The sequence below is a fragment of the Malaclemys terrapin genome, chromosome 3 (genome assembly GCF_027887155.1).
Source record: "Malaclemys terrapin pileata isolate rMalTer1 chromosome 3, rMalTer1.hap1, whole genome shotgun sequence".
Taxonomy (NCBI): Eukaryota; Metazoa; Chordata; order Testudines; family Emydidae; genus Malaclemys; species Malaclemys terrapin.
The window spans coordinates 88107408-88130239 of NC_071507.1; the positions used below are offsets into that span (position 1 = coordinate 88107408).

Below are 22832 nucleotides of genomic sequence, written 5' to 3' on the forward strand. Positions count from 1 at the left end.
CCTTGTAATGGGTGTATTTTCACAGGAATGTCAAAAGGCACATCTCTGAGATAAAGCCCAATCTCCTACAAAATTAATTCCATGCTCCAAACCATTGGAGTGCTAAAGCTTATTTTTTTTAAAAAAAAAAGAGGCCATGAGAATTTTTTGACATGGATAAAACAATATATTATTTCCTAGCCTTATTCTCAGAAATGCCTGAACTGTTTTGACAGATAATTTTCAAAACAATTCATTGTGAGGAAGACACTGGATGTAGAAAATTTCAGTCTCAGTGGTTCAAGTTTGGCAAAGTTATAAGCAATTGAAAACAGGGTTTTATAATGGGAAGTGTAGGGCAACTTTAATAATAAGCAGCCTGGTCTATACTACATTAACTCACTTTATTGTTGTTGTTGTTAATTACTGATCTGGGCTGGAGCTGAATTACTGACCTAGAGATGAAAGACTCCATATTAATCCATCAGGCTATCGAGTTCTCTCTCTTCATTCATTATAACCCCAGCATTTTGCATATTGTAAGTAGGGCTTCCCACAGTTCAATAAATTTGAAAGACTCTAGGTCAGATGCTCACTAATTGTGGTTTTCTGTCTGGAACCCATAGTGTAATTGGAAATCTACTTAATGTGGTGGTTACTATTAAAGTCAGGACACTTGATCACTTCACACTTGTTATATAATTGTTACAATTCTAAACTATGCATGCAATACCCTTTAAAAACTCCTATTTAATTAATTTAATTAAAGTTTAATTTGAATTTGTAACAGTTTCCAGGCCCTGAAGCAAAATCTACAATTTAAATTTGCAAGTATTCTAAAATAAAAAGGTTTTGGTTTTTAGTTATTTGACATTGGGGAAAAATATACTTACGTTATATATGAGAGCTTGATCATGCTTTTCACACTGTTTAGGAAATACAAGAATTAAGCAAGCAAAGATTCTGTTCAAAGCAGTTATTTCAGTAACAATACTGAACGTTAGAATATATTAGTTCTGTGTTCGAACAAGGTCTAGAGAGGAAACATTGTCTGATGGTGCTATACATGATTGGGGAATCAGGAGTTTGGGGTCCTTTTTTCTGGCTCGGTCACCAACTTGCTTTTGGTAATACACTTAACTGTTCTTTCCTCAGTATCCATAAAATGGATTAATTAATATTGGTAATACACTTTGAGATCCTTAATGTTTTTAGTGGGAGCTGCTGGGTGCTGAGTATTTTTGAAAATCTGGCTGTTTCACTTAGGTGTCTAAAAAGGAGCTGAGCGCTTTTGAAAATCTGGCCAAAAATTGAGATTTAATAGATTCTATTTATCTTGAACAAAGTAGTGTACAATATTACAAGATGCTAGGTATGTGAATCAAACTATATAGAAAAAGCTATGTGATGTTAAATTGCACTATTTGAGAAACAGTGTGTGATCATATAATTCATGACTATATTGCACAACAGAGTTAAAATTGCTATCATCACCATATTGGAACGCTCTATCCCACACAATTTATGAGATCTGAATAAGAGAGACCCTCTTTTTCAAATCTTAAGAGTTGCACAAGTTTTTTCTTACAAGATGTGATGAATTGTATATTTAAAATATGCACCCTGTAAATAAAGCGTTTTACAAAATTGAAAAAAAAATGTAAAAGGGACATAAAATTAACTAACGTGCAAGTTTCATGTCACTTCATGTAGAAAATTCCTTGCAGTGAGCATATAAAGTTTTTCATGTCAGACAACATAGAAAATATATTCCTTGAAGTAAGGGATCATGTGGAAACGAGGAATGACTTCTGTGAATGTATTTTCATCTCCTGCTGGCCCAGAGGCTAAGGAGTGTCCTCATATATTGAACTTTTCCTCTCATGCCTCCCCTTACCAGTAATAGAATGTGCCTGTGCCCCCTGGGCCAAGAGCAAGGTCCAAAGGCCTAGAAGGCCTGGAGCAGGGCTGCAGCCGGGGCCAGAAACAGGGCCATTGCTGCAGCTGCAGTTGGGGGCTGAGCCGGAGTTGAGGGGGGCGCAGAGTAAGGCTGGGTGGCGCTCCCTCCCTGCCCCCTCATGGGGGCTGTCCCGGGCCCCGCCGATCCCCTGGACATTCCTATGCATCCCCCTAGAAGACACACCCCATAGTTTGGGGACCACTGAACTAGGAACTTTTACATGGTGGTATGTTGCTCATATTGTGACACTGCCAGGAAGAGTATTTTATGTATTTTATTGTGGTTAATTTTCTCTGTTTTTGAACCAGTGATAATATGATTTTATCTTCACAGACTTGCCTTGATATAGTTTCTTTTACATTTTGGAATTATAAGGCAGTTTTGATTGGTTAGCATTAACATGATTTGTTTTTTACACCACAAAATGTTCTTTATTGACTTATTGATATAATTTCATTTAGTTTTGATATTGCATCATGCCAAAATACTTCTAACTGTTCTATGATCTTATTATTTATACATAGCAATGTTCTTCCCCCGTTGAGTTGCATTTCCATTTCAATTTTGCATTGTGTAGTTTTCCCTGTAGATTTCCATGAACATGGCAATGAGAACATCCTGACTGTGATAAGTTCCTTTCAAGTGAGCAATTAATTGTGAACAAAAAAAGCAATGAAAAATAGTTGCTATGTAAGCTTAGCAACTAGTTAAATATCTCAGCACCTCTTCAAAAACTTATTTTTGTGAAAAAATGGTTTTACTTCCAGAGTAGATGTTTTAAAAATAAGGCTTAGTTTACTCTTCTTTAAGTAAAAAATATGTGAAATAATGTCCAAATTCCCCACCCCCCCCGAGTGTTTTCATTAGGAGCAAATCTTTCACGAGTATGCTCCCTCATAAGTTCATGGGAAATGTATGTACATAACTTTCATTAATGTACTGGGAATGATCTGAGACTGAACTCTTGGATAGCCAAGGGCAGATCCTCAGCTGGTGTAAATTGCATAGCTCTAGTGAAGTCAATGGAGCTGACAATGTACAGCAGCTGAGAGTCAATTTCCCTCTCTCCCCAATATTATTTGAGCACTAGGAAATCAATGGGCCTGATTTATAGGAAAGAGTGAGAGATTTGACTGGGGAAGAGCTTCACAATTGGACCTTCTGGGAGTTTTGGGTGTGCAAGGAAATTAGGATCAGGCCTATAGGTGAAATTCACCCTGTGCAGAGGTCTATGCACCACTTAAGTCTCACCTAAGTCCTATGTTGAGGCTTTTAATGGAGCATGCTACATAGACCTTGTGCTGGCACTCTTCACTTTCACCCTAACTGCATAAATCCATTAATTGATTTTTTTCACCTTGCTTGTTTAAAAGCAATTATTGCAAAAACAGGTGAACAACGCTTATTCTGATCTGGCGAATTTTTTAGTCACATATGACCTGATTGAGATATTTATGACTAGAAATCTGGTTTTGAACAGTGTATCTTGTCATCTTGTGTAACAAGGAACAATACTGGTACTGCTGTAGTAAAATTAGTGTCTAATAATGGTTTTGTTATTTTTTATGTTAGAAATTAATCTGAAATGTATTCAGGGCCAAATTCTGCCCTCAGAAGGGAGACTGAAATACACATTTGAAGGCAGAATTTGTTTTTTTAGAAACATATTTTATATTACTAGGGCTGTCAATTAATTCCAGTTAACTAAAATTAATCACGATGATAAAAGTTAATTGCGATTAATCGCAGTTTTAATTGCACTGTTAAACAATAGAATATCAATTGAAATTTATTAAATATTTTTGGATGTTTTTCTATATTATTAAATATATTGATTTAAGTTACAACAGAGTATACAAAGTTTACAGTGCTCTATTTATAGACAGAGGGAGCGATTATGAGTCTGCCCTATAGCCTTAACTAACAGCCGCTTGGCTTTTAGCTCATGTAGTAAAGCAGGGGTCGGCAGCGTTCGGCACGCAGCTCGCCAGGGTAAGCACCCTAGCGGGCTGGGCCAGTTTATTTACCTGCTGACACGGTAGGTTCAGTCTATCGCAGCCCCCACTCACTGCGGTTCGCCGTCCCGGGCCAATGGGGGCGGCAGGAAGCGGCGCGGGCGAGGGATGTGTTGGCTGCGGCTTCCCGCCGCCCCCATTGGCTCGGGACGGCAAACCGTGCGATTAATCGCAATTAATTTTTTTAGTCGCTTAACAGCCCTGTATATTACATAAAACATAAGAATTGTGGTAAGAAATCAGATCATTGTCCATTTAGTCTGGTATCCTGTCTCCATCTGTGGCTAGTATTAGATGCTTCAGAAGAAGCCTATTTTATAATGATACACCTGTAGGAGGAGTTTCTTCCTAACTGCTGGCTGCTGCTGGTTGTTGGCTTATAGTCTGAATCATGAAGTTATATCCTTTAACAATTTTTATTCTAATTTCAGACATTCATTTTATCCATGTATTGTAATCTTCTAACCCTTTTCAAAATCCTGCTATGGTCTTTTTTTTTAGTATTAATTTGTGGTGGTGAATTCTCCAGTTTAATTATGAGTTGGTAATATTCTGGACTACATTACTTTGTGGGGCAAGTGAAGTTATTTCCTGTACCAACTTCTAATTAAGACTTAGTTAAGAGTAGCTGTTCCTTTTGTGGTCTCCAAAATTAGCTGTTCCAAGAGGCAGTCATTTGGGTTGTCATTATTCATGTGTTTTGTACTTTGATTATGATAAAGTTTTTGTTCAAAGCTTTGACTTCTGTTCTTTTGGTAAGTTTTCAACTTATAGCACAAGATTCTGGGAATTTCAACAAAGTTAGTGGGAGTTGTGCACATAGAGTTCTTGCAGTATCAAACCTGGTGTCTCCTTTTTATCCATATCAGAATAATTTATTTTTAGCAATACACAGACCTCAGAAATTGGCTTCAGTTTTTGTTGTGTACTGGACTGGCTAAGAAGAGATGCAAATGAAAAGTGGCAAGACCATCAACAAGATCAATGAGTGCTTTGGAAATTGTTGTTACTAACCGCCTCCGTTTAACCTTCCTTCGTATACTTTTCTAACAAGGAAAATAGGCTGGTGGCTATAAAGGTAGATTAAGGTTGACATGAAATTGAGATAAAGATCATTAGCTAATCTTTTAATTTAGTAGTTTGATCAATATATTGAATGACATTCAATAATAATGACTAACAAAAAAAAAGATTGTACCTAAATCCTGTCAAGAATGATGTGTTGCCTGTCAATCCACATTATAACCTGAATGAAGTGAGCTCCCTAGATTTGCATTGTAGTGGGTTAATACTTTTATGTCAGCAGTATTCATAGGATTTTAATTTCGCATTTCCTTTCTAATGTATTCAGTGTGTAGGAAACAAATAAATAACCTTCCTTGCATCAAGCAAGTAAGCAGGATCAACCGATTCATGCTTCCACTCAGTTCCTTGTTCATACCCTGTCTCTCTGCCATCATTTTGATCTCAGAGCTTTGTACCAGAGCCATGTTATATTTTTGGAGCAAAACATTTTTCACCAAAAAATGCTAATTGTGAATTTGAATCAAATTTGTCTAATTGCTTTGGTCAATTTTTTTTTTTAAGAAAATGACAAAATGTTTCGTTTGATACTTTTAAAATGAAATGTTTCAGCTTTTTGATTTGAAATAACTTTTCATTTTGAATTGTATATTAATTTGATTATTTCTAAAGGTAAAAATCTTCAGCAAAATGCAACATTTCATTTGACCTGAAATTAATTTTTATTGTATTTTTTTGCTTGGCTGAAAATTGGTTCAGCCACCAAACCAGCTCTAGTTAGTATAGACTGTCAGAGGAGACAAACCCTTTGTGAGCTCAAGGACATTTTATGTTTATTTTTTCTTGTTTTCTTTAAAAGAAAAAGAATTTTGTTTCAAAATAGTTGTTTTCTGTTTGGGTTTAGGAAAACATAACTCCATACTAATTTAGCTCTTGAGTTTCTGAGATCTCATAAACTAAGCAGGTTTGGACCTGCAAAAAAACCTCCAAGGAAAATATCAGTGTTGTAACAAGTGATGCTGGTAATTCAACTATTTCAAGATAGTACTGTTTTCTTAGTCAGTACTAATCTAATGCCCCTGCATAGTGTTAAATTTCACTGGATTGCAGTGGGTGCCATTTTTCATATAAAATGTGAAGATCCTGACCGCTTGTGATCTTTAAAAATCTCATGTAACTTTTTGTAAGGGAAGAAGTGACAGCTGAATTTCACATTCTTCTGTAGTCTATGTAACAATAAGCTGCTTAAAAAAGATGTTTTGGCATGGTAGCTGTAGAAGAGCGGACTGAAAATTCCATTGAAATATATTGGCTCTGTCATGTGAACCTCCTCAAGGCAAAGTCATTTAGGCCGCCTTAGCGATAGATGGATAAGACAGTCTTCTCTATGTGGCCTGAACTGTCTGATAATATTGCTCTATACTATTTAAAGGCTGTCTCCTTCCTTTCAGAGGTTGTTGCATTTCAGACTGATGGCCAAAGTGGACCCCATTTTATTCAACAAGGTGAAATTCAATATGAATGTAAAGTCATATACCTCAGAAGAAATTGCACAGCTACAAGATGGGGGCTAGATGACTATAAGGAGTGCACTGAGTATGAGAAAGATATAGGGCAGATAGCAAACTACATATGAACTTCAGTATGTGATGCCTTTGTAAAAAATGCCAATGTAGTACTTGAATGTATGTAAGGGACCACATGTCAAATTAGATAATAATGACACACTACATAGTCCAAGTGCAGTCACACCTGGAATATTGTGTTCATTTCTGATATCTACAGTTTAAAAAGAATAGAGAAAAACCTGAAGAAAATACAAAGAAAGGGAACAAAAATTATAGAAACATTAACAAATAAGACACAAGTGGAGACCAAGGGAGCTAAATCAATATAGTCTAGAAAAGACTCAAGGACACTACACGATTATAAAAAGCTATATAAATGAAAGAAGAATATTATTCATTTTCTAAAGATGGTAGAACAAGCAATAGCCCGAAGAAGCTAAGAAATAAAAAGTTTAGTTTAGTTACTAGAAACACACATTTAATGGTATTTGAGCAGTAAAATGGACTACTAAGTAATGGTTGTAGTATATTAATGCAGTGATTATAGGTTAGGAAGAGGCATTAATTGGCATATGTACTCATTGAAGGCAACGGAAGAACTCCAGTTTACTTCATTAAATGTTGTGTCAGACCCATACTCCTGCAAAAAGCATTGTGTCAGAGTGGATAGACCACCTGTTCTCCCCCCCTCTCCCATTCTACTCTCTGTAATTATGTAAAGTATTTATGGCTTTGTCATTATTTTATTTATTATATCTCCAGATCTTCAGCTCTAAGACCTGAATTCAGAAAAAAACATCCTTATTCAGAACAGCACTTAGCACATATTTCAGTCCCACATGCGTAAAATTAAACATATGCTTAAGTTCTTCCCTGAATTGGGCCTAAGTTTTTCTCTATTTTCAAGTCCCACCTTTGTTGTTCTGATTACCAGTCATGTGCACACAATACGTCAGGTTTTCAAAAGTGCTCAGCATTGATCTCCCAGTGTTTTTAAATTAATAAGGATACTTTTTTCATTTTTTCAACTATTCCTTTTAACCCTCGTCATGAATAATCCCGTCAAGCAATCTATAATACCATTTTACGGTTAAGGTTTTTGCATCTGACGAAGTGGGCATTCACCCACGAAAGCTTATGCTCCAATACATCTGTTAGTCTATAAGGTGTCACAGGACTCTTTGTTGCTTTTTACAGATCCAGACTAACACAGCTACCCCTCTGGTACTAAGGTTTTTACGGATATAATTCAGAGAAATATTCACAATAAAATCTGAAGCCACATGAAACTCATGCCATTAGGGATTTCATTAAACACTAGCTAAGGATTCCAAATGGTTTTGAAGGTGCACCCCACTGAAGGCACATTGCAGTAATCCAGTGAAGCGTTAACAAAAGCGTGGATGGCTCTTCCAGCCAAGAGAAAAAGTTTAAACCCTTTGGCCAAATATAAATGGGAAAGCCTCTGTTGGGAGACTCTAAATATGTTTTGCTGCAGAGCTACTGTTAGCGGTTATGGATTTGTTTGTTTACTGGAGCTAATTTGTAATTGTATATTTAATATATTGTCAGACCACCTATAGAAAGGGATAAGCGCTCCTTTTCAGACACTGTATATCTAAATCATAATGAATCAATGACAGATGCACTGCTGGTCACTGCTTCTGCTGGGATCCCCAAATAACTGAGGATAAACCAGGAAAGCTGCATTGTGAATGTGAGATGGGGTTGGGCTACACAGGGACCCTCAAGAAAGTTAAGATGAATTAACTTAAGCCACTATCTACATTGCTAAAAGAGAGATATTAGGTACCTTAGGTTAACTAACACACAGGAGCTATCCCAAGGTAAAAATACAATGAACAGTCACTTTAGTTTTGCCATGAGGTAAACTAGGCAGGGTCTACCACAGGTGGGGTGGTAGTGCTGACCTTGCCGAGATTGCCTCACGACAAAACTAAAGGGCCTTCTCTTCACTGTATTTTTACCTTGGGATACTTCACATACATTAATTAAAGCTGAGGTAAAAAAATGCAACTTTTCTAGCAGTGAAGAGAGGGCCTAAATGTGTGAAGTTAAAGCACATAAGTTTAAACATACTAACCCTCTCTGTGGACTCTCTCATTCAGAAGTCAAGTGGCCTTAATTCATTGTAGCTTAATCCTACTTGGATTTTGCTACAGCAAACTAAGGTCACTTTTCTCCTGAATAGGAGCATCCATGAATGAGTTTAATATGTTTTAATTTATGCACATAACAGTTTTAGTTAATTCATCTTAACTTTCCTGAGTCTCTCTATCTAGACAAACCCTAACAAAAGGTGGGCAAACTCCCTTTCTGAGGGAGCCATTATCACCTCCATCAATTACTCACCAACCTACCAGCATAACCTCAGACTTGAAAGTTATATTGGCATAGTTACTTCGGTTAAGGGTGTGAAAAAAACACACCCTGAGCAATGTAATTATGTCGACATAATCCCTAGTGTAGGCCCAGCTATGTTGACACAAGAGTTCTTCCATCAATATAACTAGTGTAATTCAGGGCAATGGTGTTCCTACACCAAAAGAAAAATCCCCTCTGTTGGTGGAGGCTGCAGCTACATTAGAGGGTTATGCTGGCATAGGCATGCTGATATAGCTATGCCAGTGTAGTCTCCATAGGGTAGGCATACCTTCAGTTTTCTTGGGGTTGAGTTTCATCCAGTTTACTCTAATCCAACCAAGCCTGGATCGCTTTAAGACATAAACTGAACATTCACCATAGCCCAGTGCTATGATTATTCATATTAAAATATTAAAATATTATTTAACAAGTAATGGGTTCACTTTTTTAATTCCTGTGCACTGAGATTAAAATATCCTTTTAATTCTTATGTTCCCTCCCTTCACACACGCTCTTCGGTAGCTTCATTATATAGCTAGGGCTTGTTGAGGTTTTTTTTTTTTAACTGCTCAGGGATGTAATTGAAATAGGAAATTCCTTTTGCAAGAATAAAATGCTTCCTTCTAGAAAACTAAAACAAATTAATGAGTATAAAAGAACATTGGTCCCTACCAAAGGTCGATAACCTAGTCACTAGATCATAGAGAATGGATTAGGGTTACAAATAAAGCAGTGTAGAAACCACTCTTTGTGACATTACTAAATAAAAACGCTAAACACTCAATAAGGCAGTAAAGTGGCAATTTCTAATGATTTGGGATTTTTATTGTTGTTTCTTTTCTTTATTTTATAAGACAGTTTTAATCAAAATAGATACCAATTAAGTAAATAATGGAAGCCCTCAATTGTGCTCACAGAGTTTATGGGTCTTGACATATGCAAAGAGGGATGGATAACTCTTTAGAATGGTTTCCTCTGTGGGAGGGAAGGCATAAATAGAGGAATTTTGGGTGACAGAGAGTCTAGACCAAAACACCAGTCTTTGAAATAATTGTTGAATCTGGCAAGAAAGTGCATTAATGCTTTGAGGAGAAGCTCACATTATCACCTGGCCCTGCCACCACTAGCAACTGTTCCGTGGTGGAAAATTTAAAAAGATTTTATTTATTTTTGTATTTTATTTATATTTTATATAAAAATAAATAAAATTGTGCCAGTTAGAAGAAAAGAAACATGCTTATAGTTCAATGATCATTAATCTCTATTGTCCAATCTGTTTTTTTCTGTTGGTTTTGTTAAAACTGGTGAGTGTCCATTCAGTTCCTGCAGCTGGAATTTAGGTGGAAGGGGATCTTATTAGTCTGTTTGCTAGACTGGAGGATCAGAGAGAGAAGTAATTATGCTGGGGTTTATATGTGTGAAAATGAACACCATACTCCTATATAAGTATAACCATACTCCTCCATACTCTTCTGTGTAGTCTGTTGTACTTTTACCTGACTATTCATCAATAATTTATTTACAAAGCCTTACCCTGCATTCCTTGTACATAAGAAACTCCCATTAATGGGCCAAATTGTCTCTTGCTATAAATGCCTGGAACTCCATTGATTTCAGAGGAATTTGGCCCAATTTCAAAGTACGTCAACATAATGCCACCCAAAAAATAGCTTTACAGCGAGGGTATTGTGTACTAAGTACCGCAGACGGTTAGTTTGTGAGATCTCTTCTAGAAAGGATCCTTGTTTGGTGCCTGGATGTGTGAATATTCAGTTCTAAGGAGCCAAATAGTGAACTGTCTTCTGTGTTTTAAGTGAGGGGGAGAAGGGTTAATTTTAACACTAATGCAATTGAGTTCGATATCATTAGCTAGAATCATGCACCGTTATCCAAGTAACTCTCTGAGGGCTTAGAGAGACAATGGGGGTGAAGTAATATTTTTTTTATTGGACAAACTACTGTTGGTGAGAGAGAAACTGTCAAGCTTACACAGAGCACTTCTTCAGGTCTGGGAAATGTACTCAGTGTCACAGCTAAACACAAGGTGGAACAGAGTGTTTAGCATAGGTAGTCAACACATATTTCAACAGACCATTCAAGGTGAAGCCTCCGGTTAACACCCCTCCAGTCGTAGTGGGGAAAGGAAGGGGAAAGGCTGCTGGAGGGATGTTGTTAGTGGGTTGTAGATTGTTGTTGTGATGGATTAGATCGCAGAAACCCCGTTGGGAGCTGCCACTTGATATGCCAAGATTACCTCTGCTCCTGCTTTCCCTGCCAGCTCGGGACCCCAGCACCCTGTTTTGCTGAGCCAGACACGCCTGTCTGCTCCAACACAGACCCAGGGTCTGAATTACTTGCCCCAAAGCTGCAGACTTAACTGAAAGCAGCTTACAGAAGTGTTCTTGTCTTTAACACTCAGGGTACGTCTACACTACCCGCTGGATCGGCGGGTAGTGATCGATCTATCAGGGATCGATTTATCGTGTCTAGTGTAGACGCGATAAAATAGATCCCCGATCGCTCTGCCATCGACTCCGGAACTCCACTGCGGCGAGAGGCGGAAGCAGAGTCGACGGGGGAGCGGCAGAAGTTGACTCGCTGCCGTCCTCATGGCCAGGTAAATCGACCTAAGATACACCGACTTCAGCTACGCTATTCGCGTAGTTGAAGTTGCGTATCTTAGGTCGACAGCCCCCCCCCCCCCAGTGTAGACTTAGCCTCAGATGCTCAAATCCCAATGGGGTCTAAACCCAAATAAATCCATCTTACCTTGTATAAAGCTTATACAGGGTAAACTCATGAATTGTTCGCCCTCTGTAACACTGATAGAGAGGTATGCACAGCTATTTGCCCCACCCCCTCAGGTATTAATACATACTCTGGGTTAATAAGGAAAAAGTGATTTTATTAAAAACAGAAAGTAGGATTTAAGTGGTTCCAAGTAGTGACAGACGGGACAAAGTGAATTACCAAGCAAAATAAAATAAAACATGAAAATCTAAACCTAATACAGTAATACAATTGAGTACAGATAAAATCTCACCCTGAGAGATGTTTCAATAACTTTTTTTCACAGACTGGACGCCTTCCTAGTCTGGGCACAGTCCATTCCCCTGGTACAGCCCTTGTTCCAGCTCAGGTGGTAGCTAGGGGATTCCTCATGATGGCTGCCCTTTCTTGTTCTCCCCACCCATTTATATGTCCTTTGCATAAGGCGGGAATCCTTAGTCCCTCTCTGGGTTCCCACCCTGTCCTTCTCAATGGAAAGACACCCGGTTAAAGATGGATTCCAGTTCAGGTGACATGATCACATGTCACTGTAAGACTTCATTACCCACTTGCCAGCACACACGTAGGCTTACAGGTAAAACACAGCCATCTGCCGTCAATTGTCCTGGTTAATGGAAGTCATCAAGATTCCAAACCACCATTAATGGCCCACACTTTCATAATTACAATAAGCCCTTAGAGTTATATTTCATATTTCTAGTTTCAGATACAAGAGTGTTACATTTATACAAATAGGATGATCACACTCAGTATATTATAAGCTTTGTAATGATACCTTACAAGAGACCTTTTGCATGAAGCATATTCCAGTTACATTAGCATATTTTCATACAATCATATAGAGTACAACATCACAGTTGTAATAAAACATAAATCCAGTGTCACTACTCAGCCATGATTTTTAACATCTAGCAAAGTTATGAATTTAAGCTCCGAAACTCGTCTTTTGAAAGTGTTGTGCAGATTTCCTGTGAGGATGAGGACTGAGAGGTCAGATACAGAATGATCGCTTTGTGAAAAGTGTGCACCCAGAGATGATATGGTGTTTTTGTCTTTTATCATTTTCCTATTTGAGTTCATTGAGAGTGTAATTATTGTCTGGTTTCACCCACATAGTTGTTATTGAGGCATTTAATGCACTGGATGTTAAGATATTAAGATAGCATGTCAAGCACCCAAGCCTTGACTAAAAACACCCTTAATTCCACATATACCAGGAGGAGATTTTTATGGGCAGCCAAGAACTGTATGACCTAGCAAGTTTGGAGGTTACACAAGGACTGCATGCAAACAAACTAAGACTGCCGTGGAGGAGACCTCTACCAACAGCCAGCCTGAAAATGTTCTAGAGGGCAGCTGTACTATTATGTATTATGTGCTGCATTACAATACAATTGTAAAGTGTGATGTAAGCAATTTTTTTCCTGGTAACCACTGTCCATCACCATGTTAGGTGGAGTGAGACGCCTCTCTCCCTGCCTGCTTTGATCATCTGATTTGTATAAATGTACCACTCTTGTATCTAAAACTAGAAATATAAAATGTAACTCTGAGGGCCTATTGTAATTATGTAAAGTGTGGGCCATTAATGATGGTTTGGAATCTTGATGACTCCCATTAACAAGGACCATTATCCGCAGATGGCTGTGTTTACCTGTGAGTCTTCCTGTATATGTGTGTGCTGGCAAGTGGGCAATGAAGTCTTGCAGTGACATGTGATTATGTCACCTGAACTGGAATCCATCTTTAACCTGGTGCTTTTCCAGTGGGGGGCGGGGAGGGTGGAAACCCAGAGGGACAAAGGGTTCCCGCCTTATGCAAAAGATATATAAAGGGGTGGAACAGAACAAAGGAGAGAGAGGAGCCATCATGAAGAATCCCCTAGCTATCACCTGAGCTGGAACAAGAGCTGTACCAGGGGAAAGAATTGTGACCAGGCCTGGGAGGTGTCCAGTCTGAGAAAAACTTACTGAAGCATCTCTGAGGATGAGATTATCTGTATTTAGTTTGATTAGACATAGATTTGCGCATTTTATTTTATTTTACTTGGTGATTTACTTTGTTCTGTCTGTTACTACTTGGAACCACTTAAATCATACTGTCTGTATTTAATAAAATCACTTTTTATTTAGTAATTTACTCAGAGTATGTATTAATACCTGGGGGAGCAAACAACTGTGCATATCTCTCTATCAGTGTTATAGAGGGCGAACAATTTATGAGTTTACTCTGCATAAGCTTTATGCAGGGTAAAACGGATTTATTTGGGTTTAGACCCCATTGGGCATCTGAGTGCTAAGGACAAGCACACTTCTGTGAGCTGTTTTTGGGTAAACTTGCAGCTTTGGGACAAGTGATTCAGACCCTGGGTCTGTGCTGGAGCAGACGGGAGTGTCTGGTTCAGCAAGACAGAGTGCTGGAGTCCTGAGCTGGCAGGGAAAACAGAAGCAGGGGTAGTCTTGGTACATTGGGTGGCAGCTCCTAAGAGGGTTTCTGTGATCCAACCCATCACACTGGTCACTTTATTTTAAGGTCTGGTGCCATCAATTAGCTGCCAAGGCTGGCTTACCAGCCGTAGTTATGGGTAGACTGGTCATTGTTCCCTCTGAAAGGCCAGTCACCTGTGACAACAATGAATCAGTCCCCTCTTGCCCCCTACCTACCTAAAACTACCACAGGTCTTTCCACCCACCTAAGACCACCACTTCCCTCTATAATACTAGGGACTGTGCCTGTAAGGACAGAATTTCCCAGACAGAGAGTCTAGGGCTGGGCACTGTGAAGCTCTTGGTATGCACACCCAGCTAGAACCAGACACAGAATAAAGAATATTTCTTGTAAGCACCTTAAGCACTGAATGATCACTGAACACTCTCATCCCCACCCTCTCTACATTTTTACAGGGGACCTATACAAAGTAATTTGGAAAATGCCTTACCATCTCAAAGCGAACCCCAGAGTGGGAAGAGATGATGGGAATGGCATTCAAGAAATGAGGGAAAAGCAACATTTTATCATTGTTGTCATGGAGATTAGGATTGGGACCATAACTACTTGTTCTTTTCTTATTTCCCTTATTGCCTGTAATGCCATAGTCCATGCATACAGATTGCTTATCACCTGCTGAAAGGCTGACAAACTCCAAAGGGAAAAAGGAAGACAAGACAGGAAATGTTCAAGGAACATCTCAACAGAGAGCCTCAAAGACAGAAGTGTGGAGGATGATTTCCTGGAGGAATCACAAAGGCTTTAATTAGAGCACTTGGCCCTGAAAAGGGACATAATTTATACAAAGCAGAGACAAGGATCTTTGATGGAGCACCATTAATCACAAAGGTCAAGCCCAGTACCCCATCCTAGGATTGTCCTGCAAACTATGAAGAACACTCCACGCTAAGATCTCCCTTAACATCTTCCAAATTTCAGGCTATTCCCACAGCAATCCACTCCCCTGCAGATAGAGGAGAATACTCTACAGCAGCCCCCCTTCAGGAGTTTGTGAGCACTCCACAGTTTGAGCATGCTACAATTCCACTGGTCTGAAATTTGCACTATGTTATTTGTTTTTAATTTTTGTTTTTTCTTTGTCTTGTTTTTTAATTCAAGCAGTGTTATTTGTTACCTATGTGTTTTTAATCTCTCTTTTTTAAAAATAACTCATCTTAATAATATTATCGAGGAACAGTTACAGTTAACTTGGTTACAGTTAATTCATTATCCAGAATGACCTCCTGGCCACAATTTAGGAGCTTGCTGCATCCCTGACTCTTTTCCCCCTGACTACATGGGACATTTTTCATAATGTTGTCAATAATGTTCTGAAAGTCTCTCCACCTCCTTCTCCCACCCATCCTCCAGCCTCTCACTCTTGCTCTGACAGATGTGCACAATACAACAGTACTTCTCACACAAGTCATATCATGATGAGAAATATCCAGCCTTCCTATGGGACACTGCCATCTTCCTTTCATTCTTCCAAACGCACACTTCACTGCCATCCTGCAACTACTCAGGGTATAGTTAATTCTCTCCTTTTTCTTGTCCAAATGTCCAGTAAAAGGCTTCATAAGACAGGGGAGAAGTGAGTAAGCTGGGTTTGTGAGAATGACAGGAGGAATTATAACTCCATTAATGTCTATAGTGGTCTAAGGAGCAAAAATTCTCTTCCTCATTCTAGCAAATAGGCCTGAGTTTCTAAAGATCCTGGCATCATGGACCTTTCCAGACTACCCCACATTCGGATTGGTGAACGTTTCTCGAAGGTCAACCAGGTCTTGCAGCCACCAAGGAGAAATACTCCTTCCTGTTGATAAAGACTTTGGCCTGGTGTGTGGGGCAAAGAATAGGTCCATGGGCCCCATCAGTAGCCCCTATGCAGCTTGGAAACTCCATCTGTGCAAAGTCAGAAATAACCTCCATGACATGCAGAGCTGCACCCTCTTAATAGCTTTGCAAACCTCACGACAACAACCCCAACAGCAAATTGGTTAGCAGCTGACCAGTATCAATGGGGGGGTGAGCTTCCAGATGGTGATGGCAATGTGCTTCTCCACACTGAGAGGAACTGTCATATTGGTGTTCTGGTGCTTCATTTCCAGGGTGCCCTCAGCACAGATCTCTAGGAAAGTAGCCTTCCACATCTTGAAGTTCTGCCACCACGACTGATTGTCCCAGTTCTACATCACTATCCTGTCCCACCGTCTGTGCTAGTTGGCTGAGCCCAGAAGCTGTGCTCCACCAAGTGAAACTGCTCCAGATAAATGCCCTGCAGAAGTAACTACTCAATTTTATCCTCCTACTCCTCCGCCACCTGTAGTAGTATTGCCACTGCATTCAAAGCCATCCAAAGCTGCCAGACTTAATCCATCCATCTCTGTGACTGCCAATACATGTGCACCATCCTGTTCATATTAATGACCATCATAATTGCAGCAGTGTGTTCTTCATGCTCCCTGACAGCTGTTTGAAAATGGCACAGGCAAAATATGGATGAATTATGTGATGCTAGGAGAAGAAATCATGGGAGTTTGTTAGTTTGACCCTGAGTCCCAGAATTCCTGTAGGTTCTGGTTGGCATCCCAGAAAGCACTGTGAGAAAAATCACAGAGCACAGAACCTAGCAGTGGAGCATTATACTATGGGATAAGCCAGCACAGCAAAGCATTGTGGATGCATTTGACTTAGATATAGTTAACTGGCTGCACTTAGAATGAACAAACTAGTCTGATGTAACATCCCTGTGTAGCCAAACTTTAAATGAACTGTAGAGATGACTTCTAAATACTCCCTTGCTTCTTCCAGAAACATATTTGCTTAGGTGAAAATCTCATTTCACTTGTAACTAGAATATATGTGAATATATTAATGCATTGTACTTATGTTTATGCCACAAGTACCCCTTAACATGAAATATGAGTTGTGGCACAATAATACATGTAATCATTTATCTGTTGCATTCTTTGGTTGGTTTATTATTAATAATAATAATTATTATTAATAATAATAATTTACAGCAGTTCCAGGATTTATTTTGGACTGTGTTTCTCTTTCGTAATACTGTTGATAATTTTATTTTGAACATACTTGAAGACCTTCAGACATGAAAACCTCACCTTCCTTTTCTAGAGCATTACTTGCACTTGAATGGTGGTGATTGTTGACTACTACAGTCCTGTGGCAGGGGTCATTGGAGCAGGAGGTCCACTGGATATAATGGCTTGTAGAGTGGAAGCAGTTTTTGCTCTTAGGCATCTATGAGGCCCTCTAACATAACTGAAACTGTGAAGAAGCTGGACAAAGGTCCAGGTCAAATACAAAGGAGTCAAAGCTAGAGGCTTCTTTTCCATTTTGAAGAGAAAGACTATGGAGCAAAGGGGCGTGAGAAAGAGACCCAGTGACACAAGCCAGGCCAGGGAAACCCAAAGGAAGTAGGACTTCTCTATACAGTCAGTCTAGCAGGCATCAGATGAAAAAAATCACTGAGGAGAAGGTCTGTTTAAATGACTCTCTGGTAACTTTAATTTGTGTGTGGGGGGGGGGGAGGGGAGTTACCGTCAGCCTCCTGAGGTAAATATAAAGGACAAGGTAATTACCGACAAATGACAAATAGTATATTTATTTCCTAGTTTATATATGATGCATTGTTTCTTTCTGGGAACATATCAGGCTACTAAATAAACTGAGTTTTTGAACATGCCATTCAAAGGAAGTTTCTTTGCAGAGTTGCTGGCTCACACTATGTTGCAGTATCACCCTTTGTGAGTTGCATTAATACCCTGAGGCCTTTTGATTCAGGATTTTCAGAGGATAGTGCTGAATGTCAGAGTTATCAAAACAAAGGAAATATTTATTTTTTTCACTCTCCATAAAGCCCCGTAAAAACACTCAGGTAGGAATATATGTACCACTTTGCCTCTCACTTTCACAGGCTTTCACACAAACAAGCTGTGAAAAGTCATCAGCAGCAGTATAATTTATATTTTAAGAAAGTCCTTCATTGTTCAGAGTATATTTTTTCCTTCAGATTTTTTTAAAAATCTAAATATTAAAAAATGTTTTTTTTTTCTTAGCCAGGAACAAGTCTCCAGAATTGACTTAACACCAAACACTGGTGAATAGCTGTGCTTTTTTTTTTTTTTTTCTAAGTTCATAATTGGGCTAGTGGTCTCACAGGTTTTTTAGTCATTTAATTGGTACAAAATTGCTTCTCATTAGGTTTCTATAGGAGGGTAAGGGGTGTCTGCCGTATTCTACGTATTCACATTTTAATTTTTCATTCTGCTGAGGCATGTTTCTGAGAATATTTTGGTGTTGGGGGATTTGAGCTATGGTAGTATGAGTAACCCTCAAGATGTGCCCATGCTTTCCCAGAAATCAAGCATGTCCTGATCCCAGCTTTTTTTCAGGTCCATCTCTAGTTAAAAACATTTTTTAAATGACCAGATCATTACTATTTCCTTATTTTAATGTATGGTCATAATGAAGAGGTATAGTTATAATAAATTTGATAGGGTTTCCACTGTAATTATGCATTAGTTAACTGCCCTGTTGAAGTGTTACAATTTTATTTCTGTATCTTTCAAAGCTGCAGTGTCACATATTACTGCATTCATGATCACTGGCAAAAATGTAAAGGTTGGTGCTTAACAGTTCACTATTTTTGTATTTATTACAGATAGAATGGTTTTATTTTTCATAGGTTAACTGACATTTGGAGTTCTCTTTTCATAGAAGTTCTTAATAGGAAGACTCCACTTTACTTTTTTCTTAAGATCTAATAAAAAACAGGGTACTACTTGGAAACCAGTGGCATCTAAGGGTGTAAAAAACTAAGTGTTGCTGCTAGCCTATGTGAATGGTAGATTTTGTGAAGTAACTCAGATTTTGTGTTGTGGAGAAATTTTCTCCAATGACATATTGGCGTAGACCTGAATGGAAGGATTAATTTTCCTCTGGAGCACTTAACAGAAATCCTTTCTTGCTCTTAATAATAATACCTAGGTCTCTTATAGCACTTTTTATCTTTGAATCTCAAAGTGCTTTACAAAGGAGGGCAGTATCATTATTCCCATTTTACAGATGGGAAAACTGAGAAATAGGGAAGGAAGTGACGTCCCAAAGTTACCATGCAGGCCAGTGGCATAGGGTATGTCTACACTGCTATAAAAACCCAATCACATCCAGTGTTGGAGCCTGGTCAGTTGACTCGGGCTCACAGGGCTTGGGCTGCAGGGATAAAAATAGCAGTATAGATGCTCGGACTTAGGCTGGAGCCCAGGCTCTGAGACCCTCTCCACTCATGGGGTCTCAGAGCCTGGGCTCCAGTCAGAGCCCGTACATCTGCCCTGTAGTTTTATAGCCCTGTTGCCCAAGCCCTGCAAGCCTGAGTTGGCTGACTTGGGACACCCGCGGGCATACCCAATGGAAATAGAATCCAGCTTTCTGGAGTCCCAGTCCAGAGCCCTATCCACTATTAGCATCATGTTGGCATATCCCAGAAAATCAGTTGGTAGATCTCAGTCCTTCCCATCTTCTTCTGAGTTTCTGTATCTTTAATAATAGACCGTTTGAAGGGTGTCATATGAAGGTTTTTACTACATTCAGGCCAGATCACCACTTGCTAGGGAAAAAAAAAACAGGCAGAAAGGGAGGAAATGCTGCAATGTGCCAAATTGTATGGCCCATTTCACACTAGTCTCCAATAAAATGTTGAAATACAAATGCAGTTCTCAGCACAGTAAAGCCTTGTTATAGTAGAGAAATTTTACAAAAAATATTCCTGTAGTTGATAACAGTGGTTAAGCTTCACCAGCCCTAGCAGTACTGAGAACAACTGCATATACAGCTCTCTGGATTTGGCAGCCTTTCAGCACTCTGTCAGCCTGACTTGCTTTGAGCAGGGTTAATTGACACAATGCTGAAAATGGCTGCCAGAGCTACACTCAGGCTCCCAATGGTGCTAGGATTGGTACTGCTGAACTGCTAGGAACTCAAGAAAGAGATCTGGAGTCACTGTTGATAGTTCTCTGAAAACATCTTCTCAATGTGCAGCTGCAGTCAAAAAAGCAAACAATTAGGAAAGAGATTGATAATAAGACAGAAAATATCATATTGCCTCTATATAAATCCATGGTATGCCCATATCTTGAATACTGCATGCAGATGTGGTCACCTCATCTCAAAAAAGATATATTGGAATTGGAAAAGGTACAGAAAAGGGCAACAAAATGCTAAAGGATATGGAATGGCTTCCATCTGAGGACAGATTACTAAAACTGGGACTTTTCAGCTTGGAAAAGAGATGACTAAGGGGGGAATATGATAGAGGTCTATAAAAAATCATGACTGTGTGGAGAAAGTAAATAAGGAAGTGTTATTTTCTCCTCATAACACAAGAACTAGGGGTCACCAAATGAAAACAAACATAAGGAAGTATTTCTTCACACAACGCACAGTCAACCTGTGGAACTTTTTGCCAGACAATGGCCAAGACTATAACAGGGTTCAAAAAAGAATTAGATGAGTTCATGGAGGTTAGGTCCATCAGTGGCTATTAGCCAGGATGGGCAAGGATGCAAAACCATGCTCTGAGTGTCCCTAGCCTCTGTTTGCCAGAAGATGGGAATTGGCAACTGGGGAAGGATCACTTGATGATTATCTGTTCTGTTCATTTTCTCTGAAGCAACTGGAATTGGCCACTGTAGAAAGATGGGAAACTGGGCTGAATGGACCACTGATCTGACCCAGTATGGCCAGTCTTAATTACTTGTAAAAATTCTCAAGGGTTGACAAGGTTTAAGTCTCCCATACTCAACTTTCCTCATTCAAGTACACCTCGTGGCCAAAAATGATTTGCATTACCTTTTGAGGATTTTGGGTGATTCACCATGTCCATTTCTTTTTTCTTCAACTTCTCTCTATTGTTCTACTATCTGAGAAAAGTTAATTAAAAAAATCTGTTGTACCTGAGGCATGTCATAAATACATTTTTGTACCAGTACACAGGAAATTTTATTAATCGGTATCTACTGACTATTCTGAGTGGCATGAGTTTGGCATTGCCATTATGTGACACACATGGCAGCTGTATAATAATCATGCAGAAAGTCCATTGATAGTGACAGGACTCGAACATAGTGCAGCATTAACCAAAAGCAATTAACTCTTAAACATGTCTGAATTATGCAGGCATACATGTAAGAGAAAAATGCAATATCTAGGGAGAAAAAATGTTTTTCTAATCAGTGCCTTGGCAGTTATTAGTACTTGACACTTGTTTCAATTAGCCAGAAATCTTGCCGCTGTTCACAGTAATGGGACATCATCCTATCCAAAATAGAACGTACTGCAGTGCTTTCTCTTGCTGATTATAATGTCTGGGCAATCCAAAAGCAGGATTTTATCCAGGTGTCAATATGTTGGAATGACATGAATAAACAGAAATTAGTTGTAATTACATTTTTTATTTTCTAAGGATTTCTGTGTATCTTTATGATTACATAGAACGATTTGGAAGCTTGATCAATTTCTCTGAGTGATTGTCCATATGCCCATTCTGTTGATGGTGTGCATGTACCTCATGAGATAGAGACTGGAGTCTTTTTGGTTAGCAGTACCTGTAGGGCATGTATGTACTCTTCAGTCCTTGTGTTCTGCTGCAAGGGCATATAAGGAAGAGAGATGTCTGCCACCATTCAGTTCCTGTCACTGACTCATGGCTTAGAGGCAGAGCCTAACAGTCCAAGAGACTACCATACTTCTAGATATTCTTACCTAGCGGCGGCTCCAGGCACCAGCTCTCCAAGCGCGTGCCTGGGGTGGCAAGCCCCGGGGGGGCGCCCTGCCAGTCCCTGTGAGGGCAGCAGTCAGGCAGCCTTCGGCGGCTTGTCTGCGGGAGGTCCGCCGAAGCTGCGGGACTGAAGGCAGCCTGCCTGCCGTGCTTGGGGTGGCAAAAAAGCTAGAGCCGCCCCTGCTCTTACCTAAGTAGTTACAGTTTTTGTGTGGAATAGATAGTAATTTAATATTTAGTAGTTTAATAGTTAGTTAGTTCAGTGTTGGTGTTAGTTAGTGGCCTTAAAAATCTATGAATCTTGAGTCATCTCTGTCCAGTTACATTTTACTTTTCTTTGTTGAACTCAAGGTTCAGAAGAGGGAGAGAGTGGTGAATTTTCTACTTGACTGAGAAGTCTCTCATTGCCAAGCATCTTATCAATGGATTCTGGCTCTATAAACCACCTTGTTTTCTGTTTTCATTTGTTGTCCAAAAGTCAAGGAACACTCTTTGGAGCTGAAGCCCTACACTTACGTTCCCACAACAATTAAACCGCATTAGCAGACCAGCTTATAAAACAGTTCCTGCTAAAAGAGCATAAATATGGTTTTCAAATTTAGGCAAATATACTGCATAGTGAAAAAGTAGTGAAGGTGCACAAAAGTTAGTAAGGACTGCTGCATGCTTTGTAAGACATGAGGAATGCACCTCGGTCTAATGCACCTTAGCAGTATCAGAGGCTGGGACATGGGCAGTCTTGCCTGGTGGTTGGAGCAGGAGTCAGTCACCAGGAATAGGAGACCAGGGTCAAAGCTGAAGTCAGATGCCAAAGCCAAGGGACA

General features: G+C 39.4%; 1 protein-coding gene across 2 annotated transcripts in view; it reads left to right on the forward strand.

Moving 5' to 3' along the window:
• PRKN (parkin RBR E3 ubiquitin protein ligase) overlaps positions 1–22832 on the forward strand; it is a 1227966-nt gene that overhangs the window by 191532 nt on the left and 1013602 nt on the right. The gene's annotated exons all lie outside the window — the stretch shown is intronic.